Source organism: Leopardus geoffroyi, chromosome D3, assembly GCF_018350155.1.
Source record: "Leopardus geoffroyi isolate Oge1 chromosome D3, O.geoffroyi_Oge1_pat1.0, whole genome shotgun sequence".
Classification (NCBI taxonomy): domain Eukaryota; kingdom Metazoa; phylum Chordata; class Mammalia; order Carnivora; family Felidae; genus Leopardus; species Leopardus geoffroyi.
This window is the reverse complement of record NC_059339.1, coordinates 51,453,112-51,466,637: the sequence shown is the minus strand read 5'-3', so window position 1 is coordinate 51,466,637 and position 13,526 is coordinate 51,453,112. Positions and strand designations below refer to the sequence as shown.

General features: G+C 34.3%; 1 long non-coding RNA gene across 2 annotated transcripts in view; it reads right to left on the bottom strand.

Annotated features, from left to right (window-relative positions):
- The window catches only part of LOC123587523, a 108,857-nt gene that overhangs the window by 40,216 nt on the left and 55,115 nt on the right, over positions 1-13,526 (bottom strand). For both annotated transcript variants that reach the window (XR_006707346.1, XR_006707345.1), the window contains exon 2: positions 6,511-6,544. This is a non-coding gene — a long non-coding RNA (uncharacterized LOC123587523). The remainder of the gene's footprint in view (positions 1-6,510; positions 6,545-13,526) is intronic.

Sequence of the window (13,526 nt, the reverse complement as noted above, 5' to 3'; positions counted from 1 at the left end):
TCATACAACTTCTTGGACAGTCTCGTAGAACATCTGTAGGTAGCCTAACATCTTACTTATGATATGGGGGTATTTACCTATTGTATCTCTCTTAGATCTGGAGTTTCTGGAGAAACTTTGAGAAAGTGAATGATGATGAAAATCCTATTACACTTGATTTTGTTTTTCTTTATTAAATCTATTTCATCTGGTTTGACTTACCTGCATTTTTATCTGAAAATTTTTTCCTATAAAGTGTTAATTGCATTATATATTTTTTCATGGCATGGCTATTTGGTTTCATCAGGGACTTATAAGTGGATATATTCTATTCATGTTTAGAAGTTGTCACTAATTTTTTTTCAGCTCACTTAGTAGGATTCACTGAAAGAATAATTCATTACTGTTTATTTCAATTTATTCTAGAATATAGCTTTATAATTCTCTGAAAAAGAAATGCTGAAGTCATGTAGTGGTTGGCTCATGCACCTTTGGAGCAAATAATCTAATAGTTCTATACTTAAATCCATCTAGAAATCAAAAACTAAAACATCTATGACACAATATTCTTGGATATATGTCTTAAAAATACATAGAGTGGGTATTACTGTAATAGGAAAAAATTGGTGTACAAAGATTAACTGCTTATTTCTTTATAATTACATACTACCTAGGTCTTGAATCTCATTTTTATTAAAAAGGAAAACCAATCTTGACAATTCCAAGTGAAATCAGTAATCCCAATTTTTTCTTAGTTTTTCTTGGCATAAGGAGTTCCAGATCATCACCCTTACTATTCTTTTCCCTCTAAATAAGACTTACCCTTGAGTAACTGATGGGGAGATATGAAATTCAGAGGGTCTTGAAAAAAGCTATGTTGTTATGACAGACATGAAAATGCAACACTCAGATCCCTCCTCAGGAAAGGACTTACTGCCTACCTGCAGAGAAGGTAGTTAGCCAAGAGCCTCATCTTTAGCTCAGATTTTGAGCCAAAGTCACACTGTTTACACGGTGGACCCTAGTAAGAAAGACAGTGGTATCCAGGGATATAATATCCAATAATAAAAAGCCAATAACAGCTAGGTGGCCATCCAAAGATCTAGTCATTTCTATCCAACATTGATCTAATTGTCTATATTTGCTCTGAAGATCCCTGTTGGATTGATGGAGAGTTTGTTAAATCATCTCCATTAAAGGCTGCCCCTTCTCAATCTTGTTTCATCTCTTTCTCTTTTACGAAGTGTTATCCCCCAATAAATATTTGTGCTCCTAAGTATATCTCAGTGTTGGCTTCCCTGACTATTCAAAATTATCACACCTCATGTATATAAGGAGGACTTCTGTTTCTTCTCAGATGTTATTGTTCCCATGTCCAAATTTGCTACTAATGAGATTTGCTGATTATTTTCCTTTGTTGTTTGTTCCTTGGTCGTTTTCTTGATTTCATTCTTGCTGAAGGTGCTTTGATCCTTCTGTTCTGGGGATCATGATCCTCAAAGAGATATAGCTGCCAACTTCTTAATTTGACCTAGAAGCCTCACCAATCCCATATGTCCACTATTTCTTCTTCTTTGCTCCTTACAGGCAGTGTGAGAAACTTTTGTGTATAGAAAATTCAAAGGAGGGATAACTCAATAACTCTTTTTAGATATGAATTGGTACAATGTCTCCTATAGAGTTACTGATTTTTTAAAACTTCAATGTCATTAATAATGGCTTATCTTCACAAAAATAGTTGTTTTCCCTGGCTTAAACAAGAAAAGAAAGCAAAGGTTTTCTCAGATCTGGTTCACTCCACTTGGTGTTTCTTTTCCTGATACCCGGGACTAGAGCAAGAGGTGTTTCTCAGATGCTTCCTACTCATGGTCCTTTGCTTTTCCTTTTCCAACCATCCTTTTTAATGAGAAGTGTCAGTACACATTTTGTTCAGTGTATGGTTTAAGGTATATATAATTCAAGGGTCTTCACCTTTAATATTCAAAGGAAATCCTTAGTGGAAGGAAGGAAGAGATGGTAGGGTAAAGAAGGAAAGGAGGGAAGGAAGGAAGAGAGACACAGATGGAGGCAGAGAGAGAGAGAGAGAAAGAAAGAAAGGGATTCAAAGGCATAGAGCTCTTAAAAAGTTAACATTAAGTTTACTTTAAAAACATAAAATAGGGGGGCGCCTGGGTGGCTCAGTCGGTTAAGCGTCCGACTTCAGCTCAGGTCACAATCTCGCGGTCGTGAGTTCGAGCCCCGCGTCGGGCTCTGGGCTGATGGCTCAGAGCCTGGAGCCTGTTTCCGATTCTGTGTCTCCCTCTCTCTCTGCCCCTCCCCCGTTCATGCTCTGTCTCTCTCTGTCCCAAAAATAAATAAACGTTAAAAAAAAAACATAAAATAGGGGCATCTGTGTGACTTAGTTAAGCGTCCAACTCTTGATTTTGGCTCAGGTCATGATCTCAGTCATGAGATTGGGCTCCGCGTTGAGCATGGGGCTTGCTTAAGAATCTCTCTCTCTCTCTCTCTCTCTCTCTCCCTCTGCCCCTCCCTCCAGCTCATACCCTCTCTCCGGTTCTCTCAGAAATAAGTAAATAAAAAATAAAAAATAAAATAAATGTATGGGGCACCTGGGTGGTTCAGCCTGTTGAGTGTCCGACTTTGGCTCATGTCATGATCTCAGTTTGTGCATTTGACCTCCACATGGGGCTCTGTGCTGACAGCTCAGAGCCTGGAACCTGCTTGGAGACTGGTTCAGAGTCTGTATCTCCCTTTCTCTCTCTGCCCCTCCCTGGCTCACACTCTGTCTCTGCCTCTCTCTCTCTCTCTCTCTAAAATAAATAAACCTTAAAAAAAAAAAAAACCTAAATTTGACTCTATTTCAAATGTATCAGTTTTGGGGAGCCTGGTTGGCTCAGTTGGTTGAGGCGTCTGACTTCAGCTCAGGTCATGATCTTGTGGTCCCTGAGTTCCAGCCCCTTGTGGGGCTTTGTGCTGACAGCTCAGAACCTGGAGCCTCATTCAGATTCTGTGTCTCCCTCTCTCTGCCCCTCTCTGGTGCACACTCTGTCTCTCTCTCAAAAATAAATAAACATAAACATTTTTTTCCAAATGTATCAGTTTTTAACCACAGGGTAGTAGGTTTTGAAAACTATCACTTCTTAAAAATATTTAATGTTTATTCGTTTTTAAGAGGCAGACAAAGATATAGAGCATGAGTCAGGAAGGGGCAGATTGAGAGGGAGACACAGGATCTTAAGCTGGCTCCAGGCTCTGAGCTGTCAGCACAAAGTCCGATGCAGGGCTTGAACCCACAAAATGCAAGATCATGACCTGAGCTGAAGTTTGGACACTTAACTGACTTAGGCACCCTGAAAATCATCACTTCTTACAGGAGTGCTGATTTTAGGGGCACATGTATCCCAATGTTCATAGCAACACTATCAAGAAATTATGCTATCAGCCAAATTATGGAAAGAGCCCAAATTTCCATCAACTGATGAATGGATAAAGAAGAATATATATATATATATATATATATATATATATATATATATTATATATTATATATACATATTCACCATGGAATACTACTTGGCAATGAGAATGAATGAAATCTGGCCATTTGTAGCTGTGTGGATGGAACTGGAGAGTATTATGCTAAGTGAAATGCCAGGCAGAGAAAGACAGATACCATATTTTTTCACTCATATGTGGATCCTGAGAAACTTATCAGAAGACCGTGGGAGAGGGAAAGAAAAAAAAAGTTACAAAAAGAGATAGAGGCAAACTATAAGACACTCTTAAATACAGAGAACAAACTGAGGTTGACAGGAGGGGGGCAGGGGGCAGGGAAAACGAGTGATGGGCATTGAGGAGGGCCCTTGTTAGGATGAGCACTGGGTGTTGTATGTAAGTGATGAAGCATGGAATCTACTCCTGAAGCCAAGAGAACACTGTATACACTGTACATGAGTTAACTTGCCAATAAAACTTGGCAATAAAATAAAAAGAAAGAAAGAAAAGAAAAAGAAAGAAAGAAAATTGTCACTTCTGCTGAAATGTAGGACAATGGATACAGTGGTGAGAGCAGGGCAGAGAAAACCTGCCTCAGCTTATTCAGAACTTCCTATTACTTTTCTCCCCCAAAAAGTCCTTGGACCTTTTAGGTGAATTTGCTTGTACAGTTCATTATTTTGACGAGTATATTTGCCTGCACTCTGTGTTGCTTAAAATACTCGTAACAGACTGTCCTGTTTCCTTACACATCCATGAATCTCACATGAGAATACACACTGAACATTTCATGAATGAGGGTAAGCCTAAATATTTTAAAAAAGCAGAATAAGAAAATACCACTATTCATTTTGTTGCTGTATTTTTCAATTAAAGAGTTTAACACAGTTTTATGTGGGTGTGAAAGAAAGAAAGAAAGAAAGAAAGAAAAGAAAGAAAGAAAGAAAGAAAGAAAGAAAGAAAGAAAGAAAGAAAGAAAGAAAGAGAAAGAAGGAAAGAAAGAAAGAAAGAAAGAAAGAAAGAAAGAAAGAAAGAAGGAAAGAAGGAAGGAAGGAAGGAAGAAAAGGAAAAAATGCAGAATTAGGGAACTGTCTTTAAAGCCAGTAAGAAATTTAGGCTGGGGATGGGATTGAGAGGTACTTTTACAGACATAAACTCAAAAGAGTAAAAATACTTGATTTCTTGCTATCTGTAATCATATCTCAATATTTATCTCCTAATAATTTCACTTAGCTGTTAAATCCACATTTCTACTAATGGTTCTAAAATTGAATTTTGCCAATTAATGGTCAACTTACTCATCCCAGCCCTTTTTCTTAGTGTTGTTTTTAAGGAAAAAATAATTCAATTAAAGAATTTTCTTCTCCTTTTTGTTTTCTTCCCAAGTGATAACTAAATTCTTGAGTGTTTAATATGAGTTGGGCATCAGTATAAAGAATCATCAATTTCTTGAATTTTATCTCAATTTATTCTGGTGTCAACTAATGATGTAATGTTTTATTGTCATTTTGTTTTTCCCTATTGCTCTTTTCTGATCTCTGAACATTAGTTAACTAATAACAGAACTGAAAACCATCAATATTCAATGTTGGTAACCAGAAGCACAATGAAATTATTCTTTTCTACAGCATCAATAGCCTACTATTTTCTCAAGCCTCTGTTTATCTCCTAACTTTTGCTAAGGACTTTTCCTATCAACCCAGCAAGAAATATTTTATTCCTTAAACACATGATCCTAGTTTTATTTTTATCAGCAGTCTGATATATTACTTTTAATTTTGATTATTTATATCCTTAAAATTTTTCTTGTAGATTTTAAGTATTTGGTATATAGGATCATTTATTAAACAAACTTATTTCACTTTAATACCTGTCTGTGTTATTTAAAACCCTGTATATTTAATACATGCCTATATATTATCACTCACTAAATGTGATTTAATAAATTTATGGCTCAAATGATGGAGGCCATGTTTCATAGGACATGAAAATATATCCTAGGTAGAAATTAATCTCTGCAGAGGAATTTGAAGTCTTTAAGATTAAGAGTTTTGTTTTATTAATGATCACTGTAATACTGAGTTAAAAGTTATGTTAATACTAGGATTTAGATCTGTTTAACTATGTCCACCAAAAGTAAAACTATTATCTGTGTTTAATAGACTGATCAATAGAAGTAGCTACTTATTAACAAATTAATACATTAATCTTTATTAAATAATAATTAGTTTTAAGAAAAAGTATATACAATCTGTAAGTAAGGCAATAAATAAATAAATAACCCTACAATGTCATACTAGAACATTTCCTAATAAAGCCATATCAGAATTATCCATTTAGAAAAATGTACCTACATAGAATTTACTACCCTTTAGCCTTTATAAAGTTAGATGTTGCATTATGCAAATTAAAAAGACCCAAAAGAATTTTTTCACTAGTATTAGACAAAATAACCCCAAAGTTTATGTCTTATTATCCTATAGTACATTACTCTGTTTTAGATTTAACTGGGCAATTTCATTGCAGGATCCATATATATCTATATCTTTAGCCATATCTATATCTAAATCAAAAGAGTTTTTATACTCTTTTTGATCAGCTATTTCATCTTCCTATTCTCTTATTAATAAGTTAAAGTTTTTTTTATTTGTTTTCACTCTGTATATGTGTGAAAATTATGTGTTTAACATTTTTAAAGTTATGGCACTGGACATCAATAAAAATAATTGAACTAGTTTGTGTTTATAACATTTTCGTTTTGCAAGATTATATCATTACATTTAAATGAATAAAAAATATGCTTTGGTCTATTTTAAAAATACAAGGAAATAAAGTTTTATTACCCCTCAATGATGTCCCCATATATAATGCCCCAAAAGAAATCACATTAACTTCCTTTTTTACAGTCAATCTGCATGGCATTACACATATAACATTCTGATATTGAGCCTTTTACTGGAAAGAGAACAGACTTTCAACATAATTCAGGTTAGAAAAAAATGCATCCTTTCTGAATCTGGGTGCATTTTTACTTACATTTCAAAGTATTCTGGATTCTTCAAATAAGGATCTAAGGAAAAAATGTTGAAAATAAATTATTAATTAATTTAAAAGTATTAAATGATCTCATACATGGAAACTAAAGTTAGTATAAATTCTTTGTACATTTATCTTGACCCCAATGAATATCATCATTGCTTTATTAATAAAAAGAGAAGGAAACAGAATTGTGTTTATTAATAATACTCAGTGCTGTTTGTGGGTGGTATACAAATCGCGATCTGTTTGAAAGCATTTCTCTCAGAGCTACATAGACCAGAATTTGTTCTATGTGAGTGCTTTTAACAGAAAAGGCCACTAGCATAGATAAATCCCTTTGTATTCCAAAATAACTTGGTGTTTAAGTATGCTTAAGTATGTTAAGTATGCATGGTGTTTAAGTATGTTAAGTTTAAATCAAATGATAAAGGATGTTTATTTGTGTACATTTAACAGCTTGCTAAATTAGCAGGGCAGCTTTATATTTCTAAAAACATTATGCTTCATTGAAATAATTCACATTTATCTTTCTCTTTCCTATTCTGGTATTTTATATAGTCAGTCCTTTCACATTGGCACCAGAGGGTGGCCAAAGGGGGAGAGAAAAGAGTGGAGAAAGCAATGGTTTTACTAACCTTCAATAATAGGTACCAATAGAGCTAGATGGTAACTTTACATCATAATCATTCTGAATATAACATGTGGTTTACCTGTTTCAAAAGAATTCTTGACACATTTTACGGTGCAATTAGTAAGTTTATTTAGGTAGCACGGAGACAGGACCCGTGGACAGAAAGAGCTGCACTTTTTATTGTATGAGTCTGGTGGTTATATATGCTTAGTGCTCAAGGAGGAGAGGACATTCAGGGAGTACTAGGTCTTAAATGTCTTTGAATTTCTACTCGTAAAACTATTTTCACCAAGATTTCTCTGGTGTTTATCATTCGGTTCGATACTATATATCACTGAAATTTACAGGCAATCATGAGACCCTTTAAGAATGTCACAACCAGCGGGTATTTGATCCTTATCGAAAACTATGTAGGCTGTAGGTCAGCCTTCTGAGTTAAAGGTGAACAATTTTCTACTTCTATCCCTCATCAGTAATACCTAAACCTAAGTTTTACTACGATACATGCACCAATTAGGAAGATGAAATAGAGCCAGTAATGGAGTAGGTTTGTAAATCTGAATACGTGAAGAGTGTGAAGTCAATGAGGATTAAGAGAGGCACTTGTCTAGAGAAGAAAGTGGTGGTGGTAATTAGTGTGAAATGTTCCAGGTAGGCTAGAAAATTGAAGGCTGAGAGAAGCCCCATTTTTAATTTTCCCTTTTAGTTTCAAAGACATAACTAGCTTGTAGAGGTGGCTTAGAAACTGCCAACGCATTCACACACATTTCTACGGATCAGTGTCATGAGATCCATACTGTGTTGATAAAAGCAAGTTGAGAATATGGCAGAATTGATAGGGATATTTTGTTGATCTAGTCAACTGCTACATAATCTTTGATTACATTTAGTCCTTTTCTTTTCTTTTCTTTTCTTTTCTTTTCTTTTCCGTTCCTTTCCTTTCCTTTCCTTTCCTTTCCTTTCCTTTTCTTTTCCTTTCTTTTCTTTTCTTTTCTTTTCCTTTCTTTTCTTTTTTTTTCACTTAGTCCATTTTATAGACTGGGTTAGAGATTAGTTACAGGCTAGGAATAAATTAATTTAACAAATACTTATTGAGAGTGCTTGAATGTGTCTCAGATACTAAAAGGATATATTGGTGAATGAGATAAAAATATTCCTGGTCTTACAGAGCTGAAATTGCAGTGGTGGGAAATACAATAGAAAAATAAACATTAAACATGACAATTTTGTATTTTGAAAAGTGCTGTTTAAAATAATAACAGTAATAGAACCAACAAAACAAAATAGACACAGAGTAACCAGTGTTGTTATATATTAGGTAGCTTTTGTCTGAAAAGAAATTAAGACATGAAGGAGAGAATCACTGTGTCCAGATTCTCTGAGAAGCGATGCCCTAATGATCTTAAACTTTTAAGGATTTTCTTAGGGAGGGGCACCTGGGTTGCTCAGTGTGTTGTGTCCAACCCTTGGTTTCAGCTCAGGCCATGATCCCAGGGTCGTGGAATCCAGCCTTGCATTGGGCTCCATGCTGAGGGTGGAGCCTGCTTAAGATTCTTCCTCTCTCTCCCTCTCTCTCTGTCTCTCCCTCTGCCCTTCTTCCCCACTCATGCTTGCTCTCTCTCTGTCTCTAAAAAAATTAAAATTAAAAATTAAAAGTAAATTAAAAAGAGATGTTCTTAGGGAAAATCTATGAGAAATTGGGACATGTCTGGACAAGTCTGAAAGAGCTGTAGGAGTGTGTTACAAGTATGATCCTGAGTCAAAGGGAGAGGAAGGGAAGATTGAAAGTGAAATTGTTCTACTCTCCTTGCAGCCTAAGAAAACTTTGGCAAGGCCAAGTGGAGTCCTAGAACCAAAGTCAGCCATCACAGGATTACCATGCCTCCTAGGGAGGAGCCTGCCTTGATATCCTTGCCATCGCCATATCTTGACCAGAAGCAGTTTGTGGGAAGCATGAGCTTTGTTGGAAACTCAGAGATAAATTTCAGGGCCAATATAAATTTGATTCTCTGTGATTGGCTATCTGACAGATGAATTCTCCTGGCTGCCCCCCAAAGCGAGTCAGGAGATAGAATTTCTTGGTAGAGAGGATATGTGGTATTGCAGTGGGAAAGGGGATAACATAGTAGGGATATAAAGAAGGCTGGCAGGACCAAACAGTAGTACGTGACAGGAAAATTATAATGATACAGTGATAAGAAAAGTAGGCTTGATTCACATTCTGTAGGATCTTCCAGACCATAATAAAAAGTTTTGATTTTTTTTTTTTATTTTTTTTTTTCAACGTTTATTTATTTTTGGGACAGAGAGAGACAGAGCATGAACGGGGGAGGGGCAGAGAGAGAGGGAGACACAGAATAGGAAACAGGCTCCAGGCTCCGAGCCATCAGCCCAGAGCCCGACGCGGGGCTCAAACTCACGGACCGCGAGATCGTGACCTGGCTGAAGTCGGACGCCCAACCGACTGCGCCACCCAGGCGCCCCAAAAAGTTTTGATTTTTAAAGAAGAAATTATAGAGTTTTAATCAAGGAAGTGTCATTATTCTATCAATATTATTATATAGTTCTAACTTCTGTGTAGAGAAAAGATTAGGTGTGAATAAACTCAAAGCAGGGAGGCAAAGGAGCATACTGCCTTGAGAGAAAGGTAGATTAGACTACAAAATGGCAATGGAGGTGGAGTGAGTAGTTTTATTATTAGTGTTAAGATAGAGACTGTAATTTACTATTGGGTTAGATATGGGGTTTCAAGGAAGGATAGGAATAAAGGATTATTCATGACTTTGCACATAGGCTCTATAACATAATATGGGCAAGGAAGAAAGGTATAGGGGATTTTTGTTGAAGTTATTTTTTTTTTCTTTCTTTTTTTTTTTCTGATTGCAGACCTTTGTTTATTGTAGTAAACTTAGAGAATCAATAAGTGTAAGAAGAATAGTGCTCATGTTCTATATACAATGGCAGCTTTTTTGGAAACAATTTTATTTATTTTTTTTTTAAATCTTTTTTTAACGTTTATTTATTTTTGAGACAGAGAGAGACAGAGCATTAGTGGGGGAGGGGCAGAGAGAGGGAGACACAGAATCGGAAACAGGCTCCAGGCACTAAGCTGTCAGCACAGAGCCCGACGCGGGGCTCGAACTCATGGTCCGCGAGATCATGACCTGAGCCGAAGTCGGCCGCTCAACCGACTGAGCCACCCAGGCGCCCCTGGAAACAATTTTAAATTTATTTCCAGATATTGTGTACATGCATTTCATAGTTAAGCTTATGCAGTAAACCCAATATTATTATTCCTACCTTCTTCTTCATAATATGAAGACATTTTGATTGATACATAATATTCTAACATCTGTGCAAAAAATTGGTATAACCTTTCTCTCACATGTAGACATTCAGGTTATTTTTCCTTATTAATATTATATTAAGATCTTTAGGAATAAATTATATTTATGAATTTCTAATTGATTTTGAAATAAATCCAAATTAGATAATGAGTATTTACAAAGTTTTTTACAGTCTTTCATGCTTCTGTCAGAAGTGAATGAAAATACTCATGTTATACTCTCACCAGCATCATGGGGAGCCATTTGATAATCCTTTGTAATCACATTAGAATCAACGTGGTAAAACTGCCTTTAAAAAGTATCCTTAATCTAGAATTATATCCCATTTATTAAGGACTTATTTCATTTCCCTTATTGAGAGCGTACAATCATTTTTCCAATAATGCAAGAATAAAAATTATCTAAATGTGCAAAATATATATTTAATATATACTCTTATGCTGATAGATATTACTACTTACGTTGATATTTTTTTAACCTTGTGACAAAATGTCTTAAATGAGATTTTTACCTCCTAGGTAATATGGTCTGTTTTATATCATTTCCTTTTACAACTCTAATGATCAAACTGTTTAGAGCAGTATGAATTTCTTGATCCTGTGGCTGTAACCACAGAGCCTTGATAGTCCCCCAAAGCACACTAAATATTGACACTTACAATGAAGAACAATTACTCTAAGTCGATGACATTCTACTGGATAACCTTAGGATTTCTTTCTTAATTTTACTCAGCTGTAGTTCTTGCTGAATACACATGCACAAAATACATAAGATCTTGACCTTAGAAAACAGAATCACATGCTCTGTGTTAGATTCAAAACAGTATCTATGCTATACTCTCAAGCAACGGCTTCCATTTTCAAAGTGTTTAGGGAATTTGAGCTCAAATTTATCGATTTGAGCTTGACCAACCCAGCAATCCAGAAAAATTTAAGCTTGTTTGACAAACACTTGTCATTAAAATTTTCTAACTAATCATGCTATTTTCCTTTGAAACAGTTATTTAAGTAAAATAATCAACTATTATTGAAGCATGAGACAAGCCCTGCTATATACAGATTTTACCCATAAGAAGGCTGAAGCATGTTCATGTTATTGTCTCCTGAAATTGTTGGTACACAGACCATCAGTTTGTCCTTTTCCATGGCATATTACACTAGATCATTTTGAAAAATTCGATAGGGGGATACATAATCCCATTTAACAAATGAGAACATTGAAGATCAAAGAATCTTCATAACAATAAATAGAGAAAATATTTGACTTAAAATGTGGAACCAATTTTTCTAAAATAATAATATATTTTAACAAAGAGTAATTTCCAAAAAAATGTATATCTTGCCAATATAAACTTTTATATGCTAATTTGATAATATGTCATGATTTAGAGCCTTAAAATACAGAAGACTAAATACTTCAGAATAATATGAATAAACATAAAGACTGGAAGAAATTTTATATAATTTAAAAAATAACAAAAAGCAATGGATAATGAAAGAGATAATAAATTGCTTATATTTGACAAGTTATGAAAATTTTCTTTTCTGACATGTATTTGTTAGTTGTATTTAATTTTAAATGTTTGATGTTTTACTTTATTGATCCAAAAAGAATATATTAGAAATAGATTTTGAACTAGACATCCTAAATATAAATTATTATTGGGATTAATTTAAAGTTATGCTCTTTTAGACTGTTATTATTTATCCAAAAGATACATGTGATCATTGCTAAGTAGTCCAAACAGAAAAGCCATCATTTTAATACAGAATAGTAAGAACCTGTGATTCTTTGGGAAATTTTCCAGAGTGGAATCATGAAAATATATCTCACTGAAAAAATAGAGAAATAACAATATTTATATTGATGGAACACATTAGTTAACATCAGAGATTTCTAATATATGAAAATCAATTTTGGTATGCCTTATATATTTTGTTTGTAGTATAAGATATGTAAGAAGAACAAAGCAAACACTAATGTACCAACTAGATGAAGAAATATAAGATAACAAATGCTTCTGCAAAAATCCTTGTCGTGACTTATATTTTATTCTTAGTGTCTTTTGATAAATATTTCATCTTATTTTTAATATAATTCAATTTATCAACATTTTCTTAAATATATTTTCTTAATATCTTTAAAGAAAATTATCTACTCTAAAATAACATATTCTCATTAAATCTTTTCTAAATTTATAAAAATATTTTTCACTCTTCTGTGATCCACTAGAAATGTATTTTACAGTGTAAAATAAAATAAAATTGTCCATATAAGTAAATACTTTTCCTAGTAATATCAGCTAAACAAGCCATACACTTCCAACAGACTCAGATGCCATTTTTGTACATTTATATGTCCCTCTTTTTTCTACATTTTAGTTTCATTAGTTTATTTACTATCTGTATGCAAAATTGTACTGTCTTAATAGGGTATTGTAATAACTTTTAATTTTACTAGAAAATACTTCCATATTTTATTCTCCCTTTACTGCTTTGATTTTCTTGGTCTTTTGTTCTACTGAATACGTTTTAGAGGAAATTCTCTATGCAATTTATAAAACAAATATAAAACATTATGAACCACTTGGGTAACCCCAAGAAAGGAAAGTATATTTAATATTAGAAGTTATTTATATAATTCATCATATTTACAGTTTGACGTATAAATGATTGCTTTATTTTATCCTGTGTTTTCTCCTTTCTTTGGATAATTTTAGGTTCTTTGCTGCAGCACAGGTAGTAATTGGAGATATCATATATTTTTAAAAATACGTATTCTTTTGGGGCGCCTGGGTGGCGCAGTCGGTTAAGCGTCCGACTTCAGCCAGGTCATGATCTCGCGGTCCGGGAGTTCAAGCCCCGCGTCAGGCTCTGGGCTGATGGCTCAGAGCCTGGAGCCTGTTTCCGATTCTGTGTCTCCCTCTCTCTCTGCCCCTCCCCCGTTCATGCTCTGTCTCTCTCTGTCCCAAAAATAAATAAACGTTGAAAAAAATACGTATTCTTTTAAAAAAATTTAAAATATATATATTTTAA